This window comes from Lepidochelys olivacea (genome assembly GCF_965140295.1).
Source record: "Lepidochelys olivacea isolate rLepOli2 genome assembly, chromosome: 26".
In the NCBI taxonomy this organism is placed as follows: Eukaryota; Metazoa; Chordata; order Testudines; family Cheloniidae; genus Lepidochelys; species Lepidochelys olivacea.
In genome coordinates this window covers 12,296,353-12,309,122 of record NC_140436.1, presented here as the reverse complement: position 1 = coordinate 12,309,122, position 12,770 = coordinate 12,296,353, and the positions used below count along the sequence as shown (strand labels likewise).

The following is a 12,770-nucleotide window of genomic DNA, read 5'->3' as shown; positions in this document are numbered from 1 at the left end:
CAATCTCTCCCTCCTCCAATACACCCTTAGCACATCATATGCCAGAAATTGCAAAGGCGGGGGCATTGTATGGCCATTATTCCAACCCTCTGCCACCCTGAGAATTTCCCCCTCCATTGTGAGAAATCCAGCTGCTTTCCCCACCCCCATAGGCTGCTGGAACAACATAAAGGGACTGGAATGTAGCCAATACACCGTTTTAAAAACCTAGTAAGTTAATTGTGTTCTGAAGAACAACGGAGTGAAATTTGGAATCTTAATTCACTGCGTAAAACCATAATTTTAGTCCTGACTTCAGTGAAAATCTCAGCCTTAACAAGGGAGGTGCCTGCCTGTTCATGGGTGTCTAGCAGGCAGAGCAAGAAACAGGTGTCCAGACTCCTGGGTTCTGTTCCCACCTCTGCTACTGTCTTGCAGGGCAAGCCATTTAACCTCTCTACTGAGTTTGTAAAATTGGCTTCCTAAAAAAACTAATTAAGTCTGGTATCTTTCACGCCTTTAAGATTGCACAAAAGCAACAGTCAGATGGGTTGAAAGAACTCTGTGTAGCATGTATGACAGTGAAGGAAGCCAAGTGGAGGATATTTACACTACAAACTGGATCCAAAGAAAGCCTGATATTGCATGGGAACAACAATCCTAACATGAACCGACATTCAGACCCATGAATATGTAATTAATAACAGAATATTGCCACGTCCAGATGAACTACTTATATCAAACGGTATTTCTCAACCAGTGTGTGTGTGTGTGTGTGTGTGTGTGTGTATGTGTGTTTGTGTGTTACAAAAGGTAATCAGTGGGGTTGCGAGGCATTGAAAATTTTCTTACAATCTAAAGTAAAGAAAAATTTGCTCCCCCACCCCATGTATACCCTTTCTTTTCAAAGTCCTTTCTGTCAGCCCCTCAAAAAAAACCCAGTTATATCAACTCATTGTTATCATTGATACACTTTTTACTTTTATTGCAAATATAAAGGGCTTGTGAAAAGTTTTTACGTCATATAAAGGATCATCAGCCTGAAAAGGTTGAGAAATACTGGTATCAAAACCTATTTTCTGTTTCAAATAGGGATTGGGGAAAAACTTCAAGGAAATCCAGACACCACAGAGGAACCTTTCCAATGAATGATCAGACCCTTCTGGCTGAAATGGAAAGAATGCTGCAAACTGTCAGTGGCAGAAGTCATTGGCGATTAGTAAATGATTTTAATCTTGAGCCTGAAGAAATGTGACAGTACAGATTGTGAGAATTTGTAGCTTAAGCTCCCCCCTCCCAATCACTTATAGCTATGTTATTTCAGAGGCGTCTCACCAAATGGTCTATGTAAGACACTATGGGAATTGAACATTCCTCAGTGGTTGGCTTTGTAAATATTTCCAAGAATCATGCACACATAAAACCAACACAGAGACAAGATGGCTCGTGGGATGGATAATAGGATTGCCAAGCCTTCTGCCTCTAAATCTGTGGGTTTGGATCCAGATCAATAGTGCGTGAAAGTTATCATCTGATAGCTCTTTGGTAGCCTACATGAAGTGAGTTTAGAGGTCTTAGCCTGGCTGTCAAGTGGCTCTTCAATTGGCAGCTTTCATGGTAGCCACAGTAGAGGTATAAGGGACCAAGCAGAGTGAATGTCCCCCTGGAAACAGTCCCTTTACATCAGGGCAATGGTGCTGGAACAATTTGTATAGTGGGGGTGTTGAGAGCCATTGAACCAAACTGTACATTATATATATATGATGGAAACCACTTCAAGCCAGGGGGTGCTCATGCACCCCTAGTTTCAGCACCTGTGCATCATTGGTGGGGCATTGTACCAATGTCCTGGGCCTACTTTAATAAATAGGCTATTTAGTTATGCTCTGAAGGAAGTGGATTAATGTCTCCATGCTTATCTAGCCAATATGTTTAACCAAACAACATTTGTTTTAAAAGAAAAACCTCATGAAATATTTTAGGGAAAATTCCCATGCCATGCAATATATTCAATGTTGCCATGTAGTAAGTGAGCGAAAGTTCTGTGGCTTTAGCCCAAGAAGCAGACTGCAGTTCAAGGAACTAAGTCATGCAACAAAACTCAGAGAGCACTCTTTTGGGAAAAGCAAAATATTTGGCTATCTGTAGCTCAAACCTTTTGCAATTGCCAGCAGGGAAGTTGTCAAGAACAGCCTGGCAGTTTCAAGGCAAAAACATTAATTTGAGAGCAAGTTGATGAAAAATTAGTTTGAACGAGGGTATTATTTTGATGGCTTGCTGCCAAACGCTGCATACAACAATCAGATCAAAATCACACTGTCAACCTCCTGAATTCTTGTGTAAATTAATGAAACAAGACTTGGGTCGAAATCCTGGTCCCATTAAAGTCAATGGGAAAACTCATTAATGTGAGTGGAGTCAGGCTTTTACCCTTGCTGAGAGAGAGACACAAACAAAAAATACTATATCACTGCTAAAAGAGAGAAATATTTTAATTAGAAAAGCATCAAACTAGGAAATAACCATGAAGCACAATTATCCAGAAACAAATCTTATGAGTGAGACCATTAGCATTGGGCTTCTAATTCAGCAGACATAGGATGCTAAAGTGTTTGACTTTTATATCCTTAAAGCTACTTCAGGTTGGCTTGTTCCTGCATCTATCTTCCTCCACTCAAACTTTTGTTCAAGGTCAGAGTGAAGTCTTAATTTTATTTTAAACAAATCCATTAACACAGGGCTATAATTCAACTCATTTTCTCAAACCCATTGTGGTCTCTGGTCTTGCAGGTTGCTTGACTAGAAATTCAAGAGAATGTACTGTACCCACAGTAAGCATCTCCAGAAGTACAGACAGAAGGATTGTTTAAGTGCAAAGGAAAAAAAAGGGCTTTAATCTTTTTTGGATTGCTTTAATTTTGCAACATTTCTGTATCTGTCTTTCATCCTCCTAGGTTTCTTATTAACGTGGGTTTTTTCTCCTGTCCATCACACACACACACACCTCATACAAAATGAGAGCTGTCAACCTATTCTCAAAACAAGATTGAGGCAAATAGTTTGTATTCGTAGTTACAGCTCAAGGGTAAGTGACAGAAGCATATTTAGCTCATCAGTCTCGTTTGCAAAACACAGCTATGACTTCGTTTTCAAAACATGAAAATAATTCATGAAGTTATAAATGTGAGCAGCCATGAAAGGCCACATGATTCACCCAGTTTGACTTTCTGCATTTTGCCAGGCTTCTCCCTAGTTCATTAATTGGATCTGCTCTTGATTATCTCCAGAGAAGGGCCTCAGCCACTTCCCATTGTAATCTATTGAAACGTTCAATTGTTTTAACTGCTAAAAACCTGAACTATAGAATAATTAGCTTCAGATCAGTGCTTCTTGACTAATCAGCTTCTGGAATTCAATAGACCCTTACATCATTTATACTTCTTTAAAGATATTTATAGGTGGCCTTTGTATTTGCATTACATTCTTCTTTTTGCAGAATAAAAAGTTTGAAGAACGATGTAAACCACTTTATAAATCCTAAATTTTAAGTTACTGTTATTAAGACACAAGAGTTACAGAGTAGAGCCAGAAGACCTTGAGAGGCAAGCCTATCAGATTATACAATCTAAGAAATCTGGGTTTTGTCAGTGCTTAGATGGAAGTCAAAGAAACAAAGAACCAATTACTGCAATTACTACTGACACATTGTTTGGGCCATTTAAAACTAGCCTGGACTAGTTAAAGTAGAACATTCTTGCACCAAAGGCCTGAACTAGATGACTTAATACTGGGGCATTGCTTTTGAAGACATTTCATGGCATGGTTTTTAAAAATGCCGAACACCTGCAGCTCCCAATGACTTCAGTAGCATTTGTGAGTATTTGGGATTTCTGAAAGTCAGGTAATTCATTCTTTGGCTTAGTTATTATATCTGGGTCCCTTGCAGTTTCTGGTAGATTTTAAAGTTTTCACGGTACATTTTGAAAGGAGAGCAAGTCTTGTGTCCTGTCCAACACTTCCTCTCTCAATGAAGCAGTTTGATCCTAAAACCCAAGGCTGTGAGTGAGTTTTCACTAAATGCACAATAGGTCATGTTTTTGGCAATACAGCCGTTACAGCATCAGTATGTGTCTCATTGCTCTGGGATACCTTAAACATGAAAGGCATCATATACCATCAAATTCAATTCCAGAAGAGCAGTGTGGTGCAGATCCTCAACAAAATATCAGGAAAATGATAACTTACAGAATCTGAAGTAAATACCTATTGTGTTTTACCAATCTGTCAATAAAAGTATTTGATTAAATTACTAGGGTAACTGAATTTTGACTACTAGTCTGTCAAAGGACCAGCTTTATGAACAGATCCAGTCTGGAATATGATTAGCAATGCTATATTTTGTGAGTGTGTACACACTGACACACACACAATATGTAGTTAACTATACACATAATTAATAGCTATTAACTATCAGCAGTTTAGTATTCAGTGTTTTATCCAGAGATCTCAAAACATTTTTCAGATGGATGAATCAAGGAATAGATAGATTAAGTGATAGTCAAACCGAAGAACAGAAGATAGGTCAAGTGATTGCAAACCAAAGAACAGAATGCAAGAAACTTGACTCTGTCTCTTGCTTTAGCTAGTAGACAACACTCTTCCTCTTAGACTATAATTTTTTCCTCAGTGCTTTTCTTTGTCTTTTGAACTCTTGGAAACAATTTCAACAATTTATGCAAGCTATAAGGAGTTTGGGAAACTAATCAACTCCTCATGATTAGGAGGATTGATTGGGTTTTACAAAACCCTCTTAATTTGCATTATGACAAAGCCTGTTTTGGGGAAAGTTTGCAGTAAAAAACTAGAGAAAAAATCTGAAATCTTATAGAAAATGTAAGGACAGTCTAGGTTATGAGGTCAGCTGAAAATAAAAATGTTCTAAATTAGGGGAAGTCACTATGAAAGGCCTACATTTCTTCTTCTAAGTTCACCATTTCAAAAAGCATGGTCTGAGAGCACTGCAGCCAAGGTCACAAGGAGCCTTGAATACATTTAGATTCTGCAATTAAAACTTGAAGGTTATAGCAGCCTCAAAGCCAACCAGGTGTTGCACATGGTGGTTAAACCGATGCAACCCTGTATATCCCCTAGCAAACTCTTTCTACATAGGAAAGGCAAAGAGAGGCTCCCCTACATCAGGGAAATTCTCAGGTGTGAGTTTAAGGCAGCCTTATATGTCCACTGTTCCAAGATGGTGCTAAGGGGCTGATGATCTGAGGCCATCTTCATTAGATAAACCCAACTCAGGCAGAGGTCTCCCTAGATCAAACACTGCATAATGTCATGCCCCATCATGCATTTGCTTTTATGTAGACCTTTTTGGAGAGCTGCTTCTACTTCAATTGTCCCAAAATCATAAGCAGAAACACAGAGGCACTATTCCCAGGATTTAGAGCAAGAAGGTTTACTGCACCCATCCAAATGCTAATTGAGCACTTGCATTATATAGAAAGAGTGCAATAGATTGTATAGGTCTCTGGCAAGACAAGAAAAAAATAACACTTAGGACTTATCTATAATCTATTCAAGTGCTTTACAAAAGAAGATCAGTATCAATATCCCTATTTTATAGTCGGGGAAACAAACACACAGATGTGAAAAAACTTGCACAAAGTCCTTCAGCAAACCAGCAGCAGACAAGAATAGAAGCCTGGCTCCCTGTCCAGTGCTCTACCTACAAGACCATGCTGTGAAACTTAAAGTATTTATCAGGTGTAACAAAACTTGGAAAACTGCAAAGCACTATAGGTAGGCTAAATATTATTGCTAACAAGGCAATCCAAGACAATTCGTTCTTTTCTTAGCGTCTAGAGAGCGTCTCATAAATGCTGTTGAGCGTGTCAATTGTAGGTAGGAGCCCGACCTGTTGATCACACAGCAGGTTATTCCGATCATCTTGCCTCAGTCTGAATTTGCTGTAAAACAATTGAACCTGCCCTAGGCACCTCAGAGATGCAACAAGCTTCCTCTTGTTGGGAAAGAGCCAAGGGCCACATGGAGAATGTAATTGACACCGTAGTTTGCTATTTCAATTAAATGGATAGCAGGGAATCAGGACAGAACTAGCCAGGAGATGAAATGCCTTTGGAGTGTTTCTGGCTATTGTTCAAACAACAAAAAGTGTTACTGCTTGCTGCAGAGTTGGGCAGGAGATCAGAACAACCACTTACACGCCAGTTTTTCCATGTGGAGGGGCGAGAAATTAACAGCTTTTAGCGGATTTTATCACCTGCAAATTATCTTCTACGTTGAATTCTCTAGTGTTTGAAATATGAATTAGTTGCCTAAAATATATGCCTGGCTGTGAACGGCCAAAATAACTGTAGAATCAGAGGGAAAGAAACAGAACCCTGAAAGGGAGTAGCGACAATGGAGTAGAGAGGAAAACAAATCAATTGTGTTGTAGATGCTCGCTACATATATCAACTTTACAGGGTGTTATGCTGGATTAACCATTCCCCACGTCTGGGACATTAGGGCACCACCAGGGCCCCTGTCAGAGTGAGAAGAGGAAGCTCCTTTCTTTTTTGACAGCAGCTCTGCAAAGAAATATCTTCAAAATGAGAATCAAACCCTGATTTCCAGTATAACAATGCAGAACACTAACAAGAAAGCAAACAGACAAACTGACGTCTGTATTAACCTGTGTGTCCTTTCCCCACACCTGTCTCTGTGCCCTTTTACGCTGACCCTCGCCACCACACCGCCACCTTCTCAAAACTTTCTTCTTTCAGGCAACCTATAGTTTATAATCAGATGTGAAAAAGAAACCTACATTGAAACACAATGTGTTTCAGATCTTTCTAGTCACCATGCTCATTGTCTTCGCTTTCACCCATCACGTCTCTTCCATCTGTTATTTACTCTTTTTTGTATATATTGTATGCAGTTTTGGGCAGGAATCCATTTTTATTATTTATACCTTTATAGAAACCAGAGGCCCCAATCAGGAATGGAGCCCCTTTGCGCTTGATGCTGTACAAAACACATAAAAGTCACTGCTTTGAGTACTTACACTGTAATTAGACAAAAGACAGTCCAAAGGTGGAGTAGGCTATGTCATACAACATATAGGCAAAGTCTTCAGGGTGCTGGTATGTTACTTTCTTTTCTTTTGTAATTACTATTATGGGATTGGGTGAGGGAAAGTAAATAGGAGCAAAGGAGAGGGGAGAAGAAAAGACACGAAAGACAGTGAAGAGGGAATGGAGAAGGAAGAAGGTTCAGTTTGTTTTGTAACACACCACTTGAATCTATGGCATTGGGATAGCACCATTTGCATTTATGTAAAGTAAATAAATAAAAACAGACCTGTAATATTCTGGGCAGCATGTGCTGTTTGTTCTCTTCCACATATATTGTAGGTAGCATCTCTGCACCTAAGAGATGAATCATATAGGTTAGACAAAGAACAATCTTCACTGACAAGATGTACAGCTTCTTAAAAAAAAAAAACCTAAAAAACAAAAAAAACCCACTTTGCCAAAATGAACAGTATTTCTCCCAAGATCTAACTGCACAGAACTTACAAGACTACCAGCAAAATTTGCCTCTAAAGAACAGAAAAATAGAAGAACAGAAGAGGAAAGTGTTGAGGACATTACACGCAGTCAGAGCTCACTGTACCTTTGGCCGTTAGAAGGAACTGATGGGAGGTAAAAAAGACCACAATCCCATTTAGACCCTCAGAATCCACACAATGGGGAGGGATGAGGGTGTCCCACGGACACTGCTCCCCAAAGATTCCGGGATGACCGTGCAGGCATCTTGATCCCACAAGTGGATTACACACAGAAGCCACTCAAAGAAGAACTCTTAGACCCTAAAATCATTTTGTTGCTGCTGTTCAAATCTCTATATTGACTTTTCTAAGCAAGGTCCCCCCAAACACACACACACATACTCACACAGATGGGTGATGACATAATCACAAAGATCTTGCAGAATTTGCACGGGCAGGAACGGCATTGTTTGTGTGAAATGTGCCTTTTTTTTTTTGGCGACAAATTACTGGAAAAAGCTTTTGTTAAGGGTGAAGCATTATTAACAGCTAAGCTTGTCCTGCTGTGGCAGTATACCAAATGTTGAACTTGGAACCGTAACACACCTCCTTAGGGAAAGACTTTTAAGCAGAGATTCCCAGCTTTTTCAAACCATGATTACGCGTTCAACATTCATACCTGTTACTCCTCAGATGTGTCCCACAATCCTTTGCGCTGATTCCCACAGCACTGCGGACGCAGCCATATCAGTAGATCCTGACGAGGTGCTGTGGGAAGGAGTATGTTGGTTTATAATGCAGTAAATTGAGGCTCTGGAAATGACTCTTGCAAACAGCTGAGACAAATCCATGGCATCTCAACCTCAGAGACATGGAGTAGCAGAGTGCTAACATCTCTTTGTCACAAAAAACAAACAACCCCCCCCGCCCCCCGACACCCACACATTGTTGGAAACCACTGCCCCTGGAGAAGCCCTCATGAACCAGCTGTCACCAATGGGTATCAAAAGTTTGCTTAGATTTATTTCTGCCTCCTAATGCCATGCAGGAAAACCGGAAGGAGATAATGTCTGTACGGATCCCTGTGCAGTATTCAACTACCATTCCCACATCGTTAATAGTCCCCCGACACCTGGTGCAGCCCCAGGGATACAGGGAAAACCAGGACTATCTGTAGTGGTCCGGTGGTCGGTTGCTGTCCTCTTCTTCCTCCTTGACTCCCAGACTCCCTCCAGAGCTGTGCTCCCAAGGACTCCTTGGTCTCATTGTCCCCTAACGTCTCTGCGGGGAGGGGTGATGCACACCTATGCTGAACATACATACACTCGTAGGTTGTACTGACTCTCTGCCAGAGACTCTCTGAAGGGCTGGAGGAGTGATTTGTCTCTTCCCCGCCTTACACCTGGACCTTCCAGTCTCCGCCTGGCTGCACAGAGAGGCCTTGGAAAGGGGAAGAGGAAGGAAAACAAGCTCAGAGGTGGCTGTTCCCCTCCCCTTTCTAATGTCAGGAGACGATCCACACACAGAGGCTCACCATTGCACCCAGATTCAGAGGCAGGGAGTGGAATAATAATCATAGAATCATAGATTTTAAGGTTAGAAGGGACCACTATGATCGTCTAGTCTGACCTCCTCCACAACACATGCCACAGAATCTCACCCACCCACTCCTGTAACAAACCCCTAACTTATGTCTGAGCTATTGAAATCTTCAAATCGTGGTTTAAAGACTTCAAGGTGCAGAGAATCCTCCAGCAAGTGACCTATGCCCCACGCTGCAGAGGAAGGCAAAAAAACCCCCTGGCCTCTGCCAATCTGCCCTGGAGGAAAATTCCTTCCTGACCCCAAATATGGTGATCAGCTAAACCCTGAGCATGTAGGCAAGACTCATCAGCCAGACACCCAGGAAAGAATTCTCTGTAGTAACTCAGATCCCACCCCATCTAACATCCCATCACAGGCCATTGGGCATATCTACCACTAATAGTTGAAGATCAATTAATTGCCAGAATTAGGCTATCTCCTCCATAAATTTATCAAGCTTAGTCTTGAAGCCAGATATGTCTTTTGCCCCCACTGCTTTCCTTGGAAGGCTGTTCCAGAACTTCACTCCTCCGAAGGTTAGAAACCTTTGTCTGACTGGGGGGCCACAAAACGAACAGAAGTAACTGATGTGGTGGCCGAAATTCTGATTCCCCCTCAGTCACTCTGCAGCAACTGCTCCACCCCAAGGAGAAATCCAGTAGAAGCCACCCTGGCTTTCAAACAATTCCATAAACAGGCAGAGGCTGCTTGGTGCTGCTTCTGCTGAAGCATCACCACAACAATGCGTTGGGACAAGATCGATCTGCTAATGTGCTTTTAATCACCCCGGGACAAAGCACGTCATATCTGGTTGTAGCAAAGTGAGACCCACCGGTGTGGTGCCTCCTGCTGGCTATCCTGTGAATTAGCTCGATTCCAGCTCAGAGCGCCCTCTGCTGGCCGATGTCTCGCTTGCCTCAGGCCCCCCGTGTCCCTCCCGGACCCCGGTACCCCTTACCCTGGGGTTCTGCCCTCTGCAGTACCCCTGCTCCGCTCTGCTCCAGGAACCCTTTTCTCCCCAGCAGCTAGGTCCTTCTCTCTCCACAACTGGAGAGAGACTGACCCAGCTCCTCCCTGAGCCCTTATAACAGGGCGAGGTGTGGCCTGATTGGGGCGTGGCCCCAGCTGTGGCTGCTTCCCCAGCCAGTCTAGCCTTTCTTCTAGGAGTGGGGTAACTGCCCCGCTACATAGGGCATTAGCTTAGCAACATTTGAGACGGTGCCCAAAGCAGTAAGTCAAAAAAGCAACAGCAGCAATGCATAATTGGGCTTAAATTGCTCAGAAAAATCCTTCAATTTAACAGTGCTCCATTTAATTTGGTTACATCATCAGGAACAGGACAATCTGTGTTACAGGTAACTGCCGCTCATTTTGATCACTTTTGGCAGCTATTTCTGGGTGGCTATTAGACTATTTCCATTAAATAAGGAAGACCAACATTTCGAAGGAAACGAAGGGAAAAGCGTTTAGAGGAAGATTCATGGCAATAAAAAGGAAGACTTTCAAGGAAAATCCAAGTGACTGGGGAGATGGTGCTGGTGAGTCAGTGGACGGCACTCTGCCTTGGGAGTCGGTATCGAACCAGTGCTGTGTGGCGTCTCTCTAGCTCTTGCCTCTTCCTGCAATTTCTAATGAAAAAAGCATCCACTCATTCTTCACCACTTTTACCACTTGTCAGGCCCCCGTTGGAATAGAAAATGTCCTACCCAATTGTTTCATTTCTGAGCAAGGACATCACCCCAATGTGGACGCAAACAGCTTGCTCCCCCTTTTCTTCAGACTCTGCAGGCCTTGCTGTTGCCAAGCAACGGCAGTTGGGCCTGCTCTCAACTACAGCCTGTTAGAAGAGTTCTTCCGAAGCTGTAGCAATATTCAGCCCAATTAATGTTCAACATCAACTCCAATTACGTGCGCTGTTCTTCCACACGATGAAGGGCCACCATGACGGGCAGTCTTCTCCAGTGCTCACTCATCTGCTGTTTACTAGCATCGGGCATGGTGAAAGTACAATAAACTACCCCCCAAGCTACTTTAGGCAGCATAAGATGGTATATTTGCCATTACCCCTTTGAGCGTTGTCTTCTCACTTATTGTACGACTGTGGGGCCAGAGTTTTCCTGTGAAATAATCAATCTTCTTTTTAGTACCTAGCACTGAACCTCCAATCGTTCATATTGTGGCCAGTGACACTGAGTTGCTGAAGATGCTGTCCAGTTTGCTATCTGAAGAGTTTGAGGGAATTACCCTATCCTGTGCCAGAGATGCAACAGCTGCATCCACCTTTTGCAAGATGAGCTGAGCTTTTGAAGCTCCTGGATCTTAAAGAATTTTAAAGCCTGTTTGCTTAAACATTTGCCTTTAGCTAGGTTCTCATTCCCCTCCAATCACCCCCTTGGAGGGCAAGTGAAAAGGTAAGGCTGTTTTGATTTTGGCCTTTGATGACGGCTAGCTGCCAATTTTTTCCTCTACACAGTATCAAATTTGTCAGGAAGAAAAAAAAGTCTTGATTTTCTGAGTCCTCGTCTTTTCCAGATCCAGAAAATTCTCCATCCACTGCAGAGGAGCTGAACACAAGAACAGCCATACTGGGTCAGACCAAAGGTCCATCTAGCCCAGTATCCTGTCTTCCGACAGTGGCAAATGCCAGGTGCTTCAGAGGGAGGGAATGAACAGAACAGGGAATCATCAAGTGATCCATCCCCTGTTGCCCATTCCCAGCTCCTGGCAAACAGAGGCTAAGGACACTATTCCTGCCCATCCTGGCTAAAAGCCATTGATGGACCTATCCTCCATGAATTTATCTAGTTCTTTTTTGAACCGTGCTATAGTCTTGGGCTTCACAACATCCTCTGGCAAGGAGTTCCACAGGTTGACTGTGCTGGAACTAGAGAGACATTTTCGCATCTGACATTTCTTTGATTTTTATCTCTTGGTTAAAAAAAATCTGTTTCCTTTTCTTTGCTCTTATCAGGCACCATGGCAGATCTTGCAAAACATCTTCCTTGAGAAATGTCAACTTCTGATTCATCTTCAATAGATATAAGTTCAGAAAGCAGATGACTGGAATGCATTGCCTGAGCTACATCTTCAAAGCCCACCAAGGCACTGGCCCAAGTTACCAGAAAGAAATGCACAGGGATCTGACCTCCCCGACAGCTTTGTTCCACTGGCAACATGAAACGTGTCGACCTTAAAAATGACATGTGTACGGTTTTCTTGCCAGTAGGCCTACGGCTATAAAACATGATTCTGGAAAAGGTCAGGATGACCTAGCCTTCTCTCAATAACACCACCTAAACAACAGAAATAGAACCACCAAACAATATAGAAAATAAACTTAGTCCAGAACCTGTAGATGGGAGGGGAAAAGAGTGTGTGCGTCCACTCTATAATTTTAGGAGGAATTCAGAGAGATAATATGGTGATGGGACCCATATTAATTTATTTTAAAAATCAAATAGGTTAGACTGATATACAACCTTTCACCTCTTGGTCTGACTTAGTCTATGACCACGTCTTTAAGAACATTAGCAAGTTTTCCTCTTAAAAAAACCTAAGCCCAATGTAAGCCTACATGTCTCATGTATTCTTTTACACAGAATTTCTCTATCATTTGTGACATTATTGACATGAACTGGGACCGTAT

General features: G+C 42.2%; 1 protein-coding gene across 2 annotated transcripts in view; it reads right to left on the bottom strand.

Moving 5' to 3' along the window:
- LOC311513392 (tetraspanin-15-like) overlaps nt 1-12,770 on the bottom strand; it is a 324,602-nt gene that overhangs the window by 276,732 nt on the left and 35,100 nt on the right. For both annotated transcript variants that reach the window (XM_084615195.1, XM_084615196.1), the window contains exons 2-3: nt 8,220-8,308; nt 7,351-7,418 (exon numbers count right to left, since the gene is read on the bottom strand). The gene's annotated coding sequence lies outside the window, so the exon portion shown is untranslated. The remainder of the gene's footprint in view (nt 1-7,350; nt 7,419-8,219; nt 8,309-12,770) is intronic.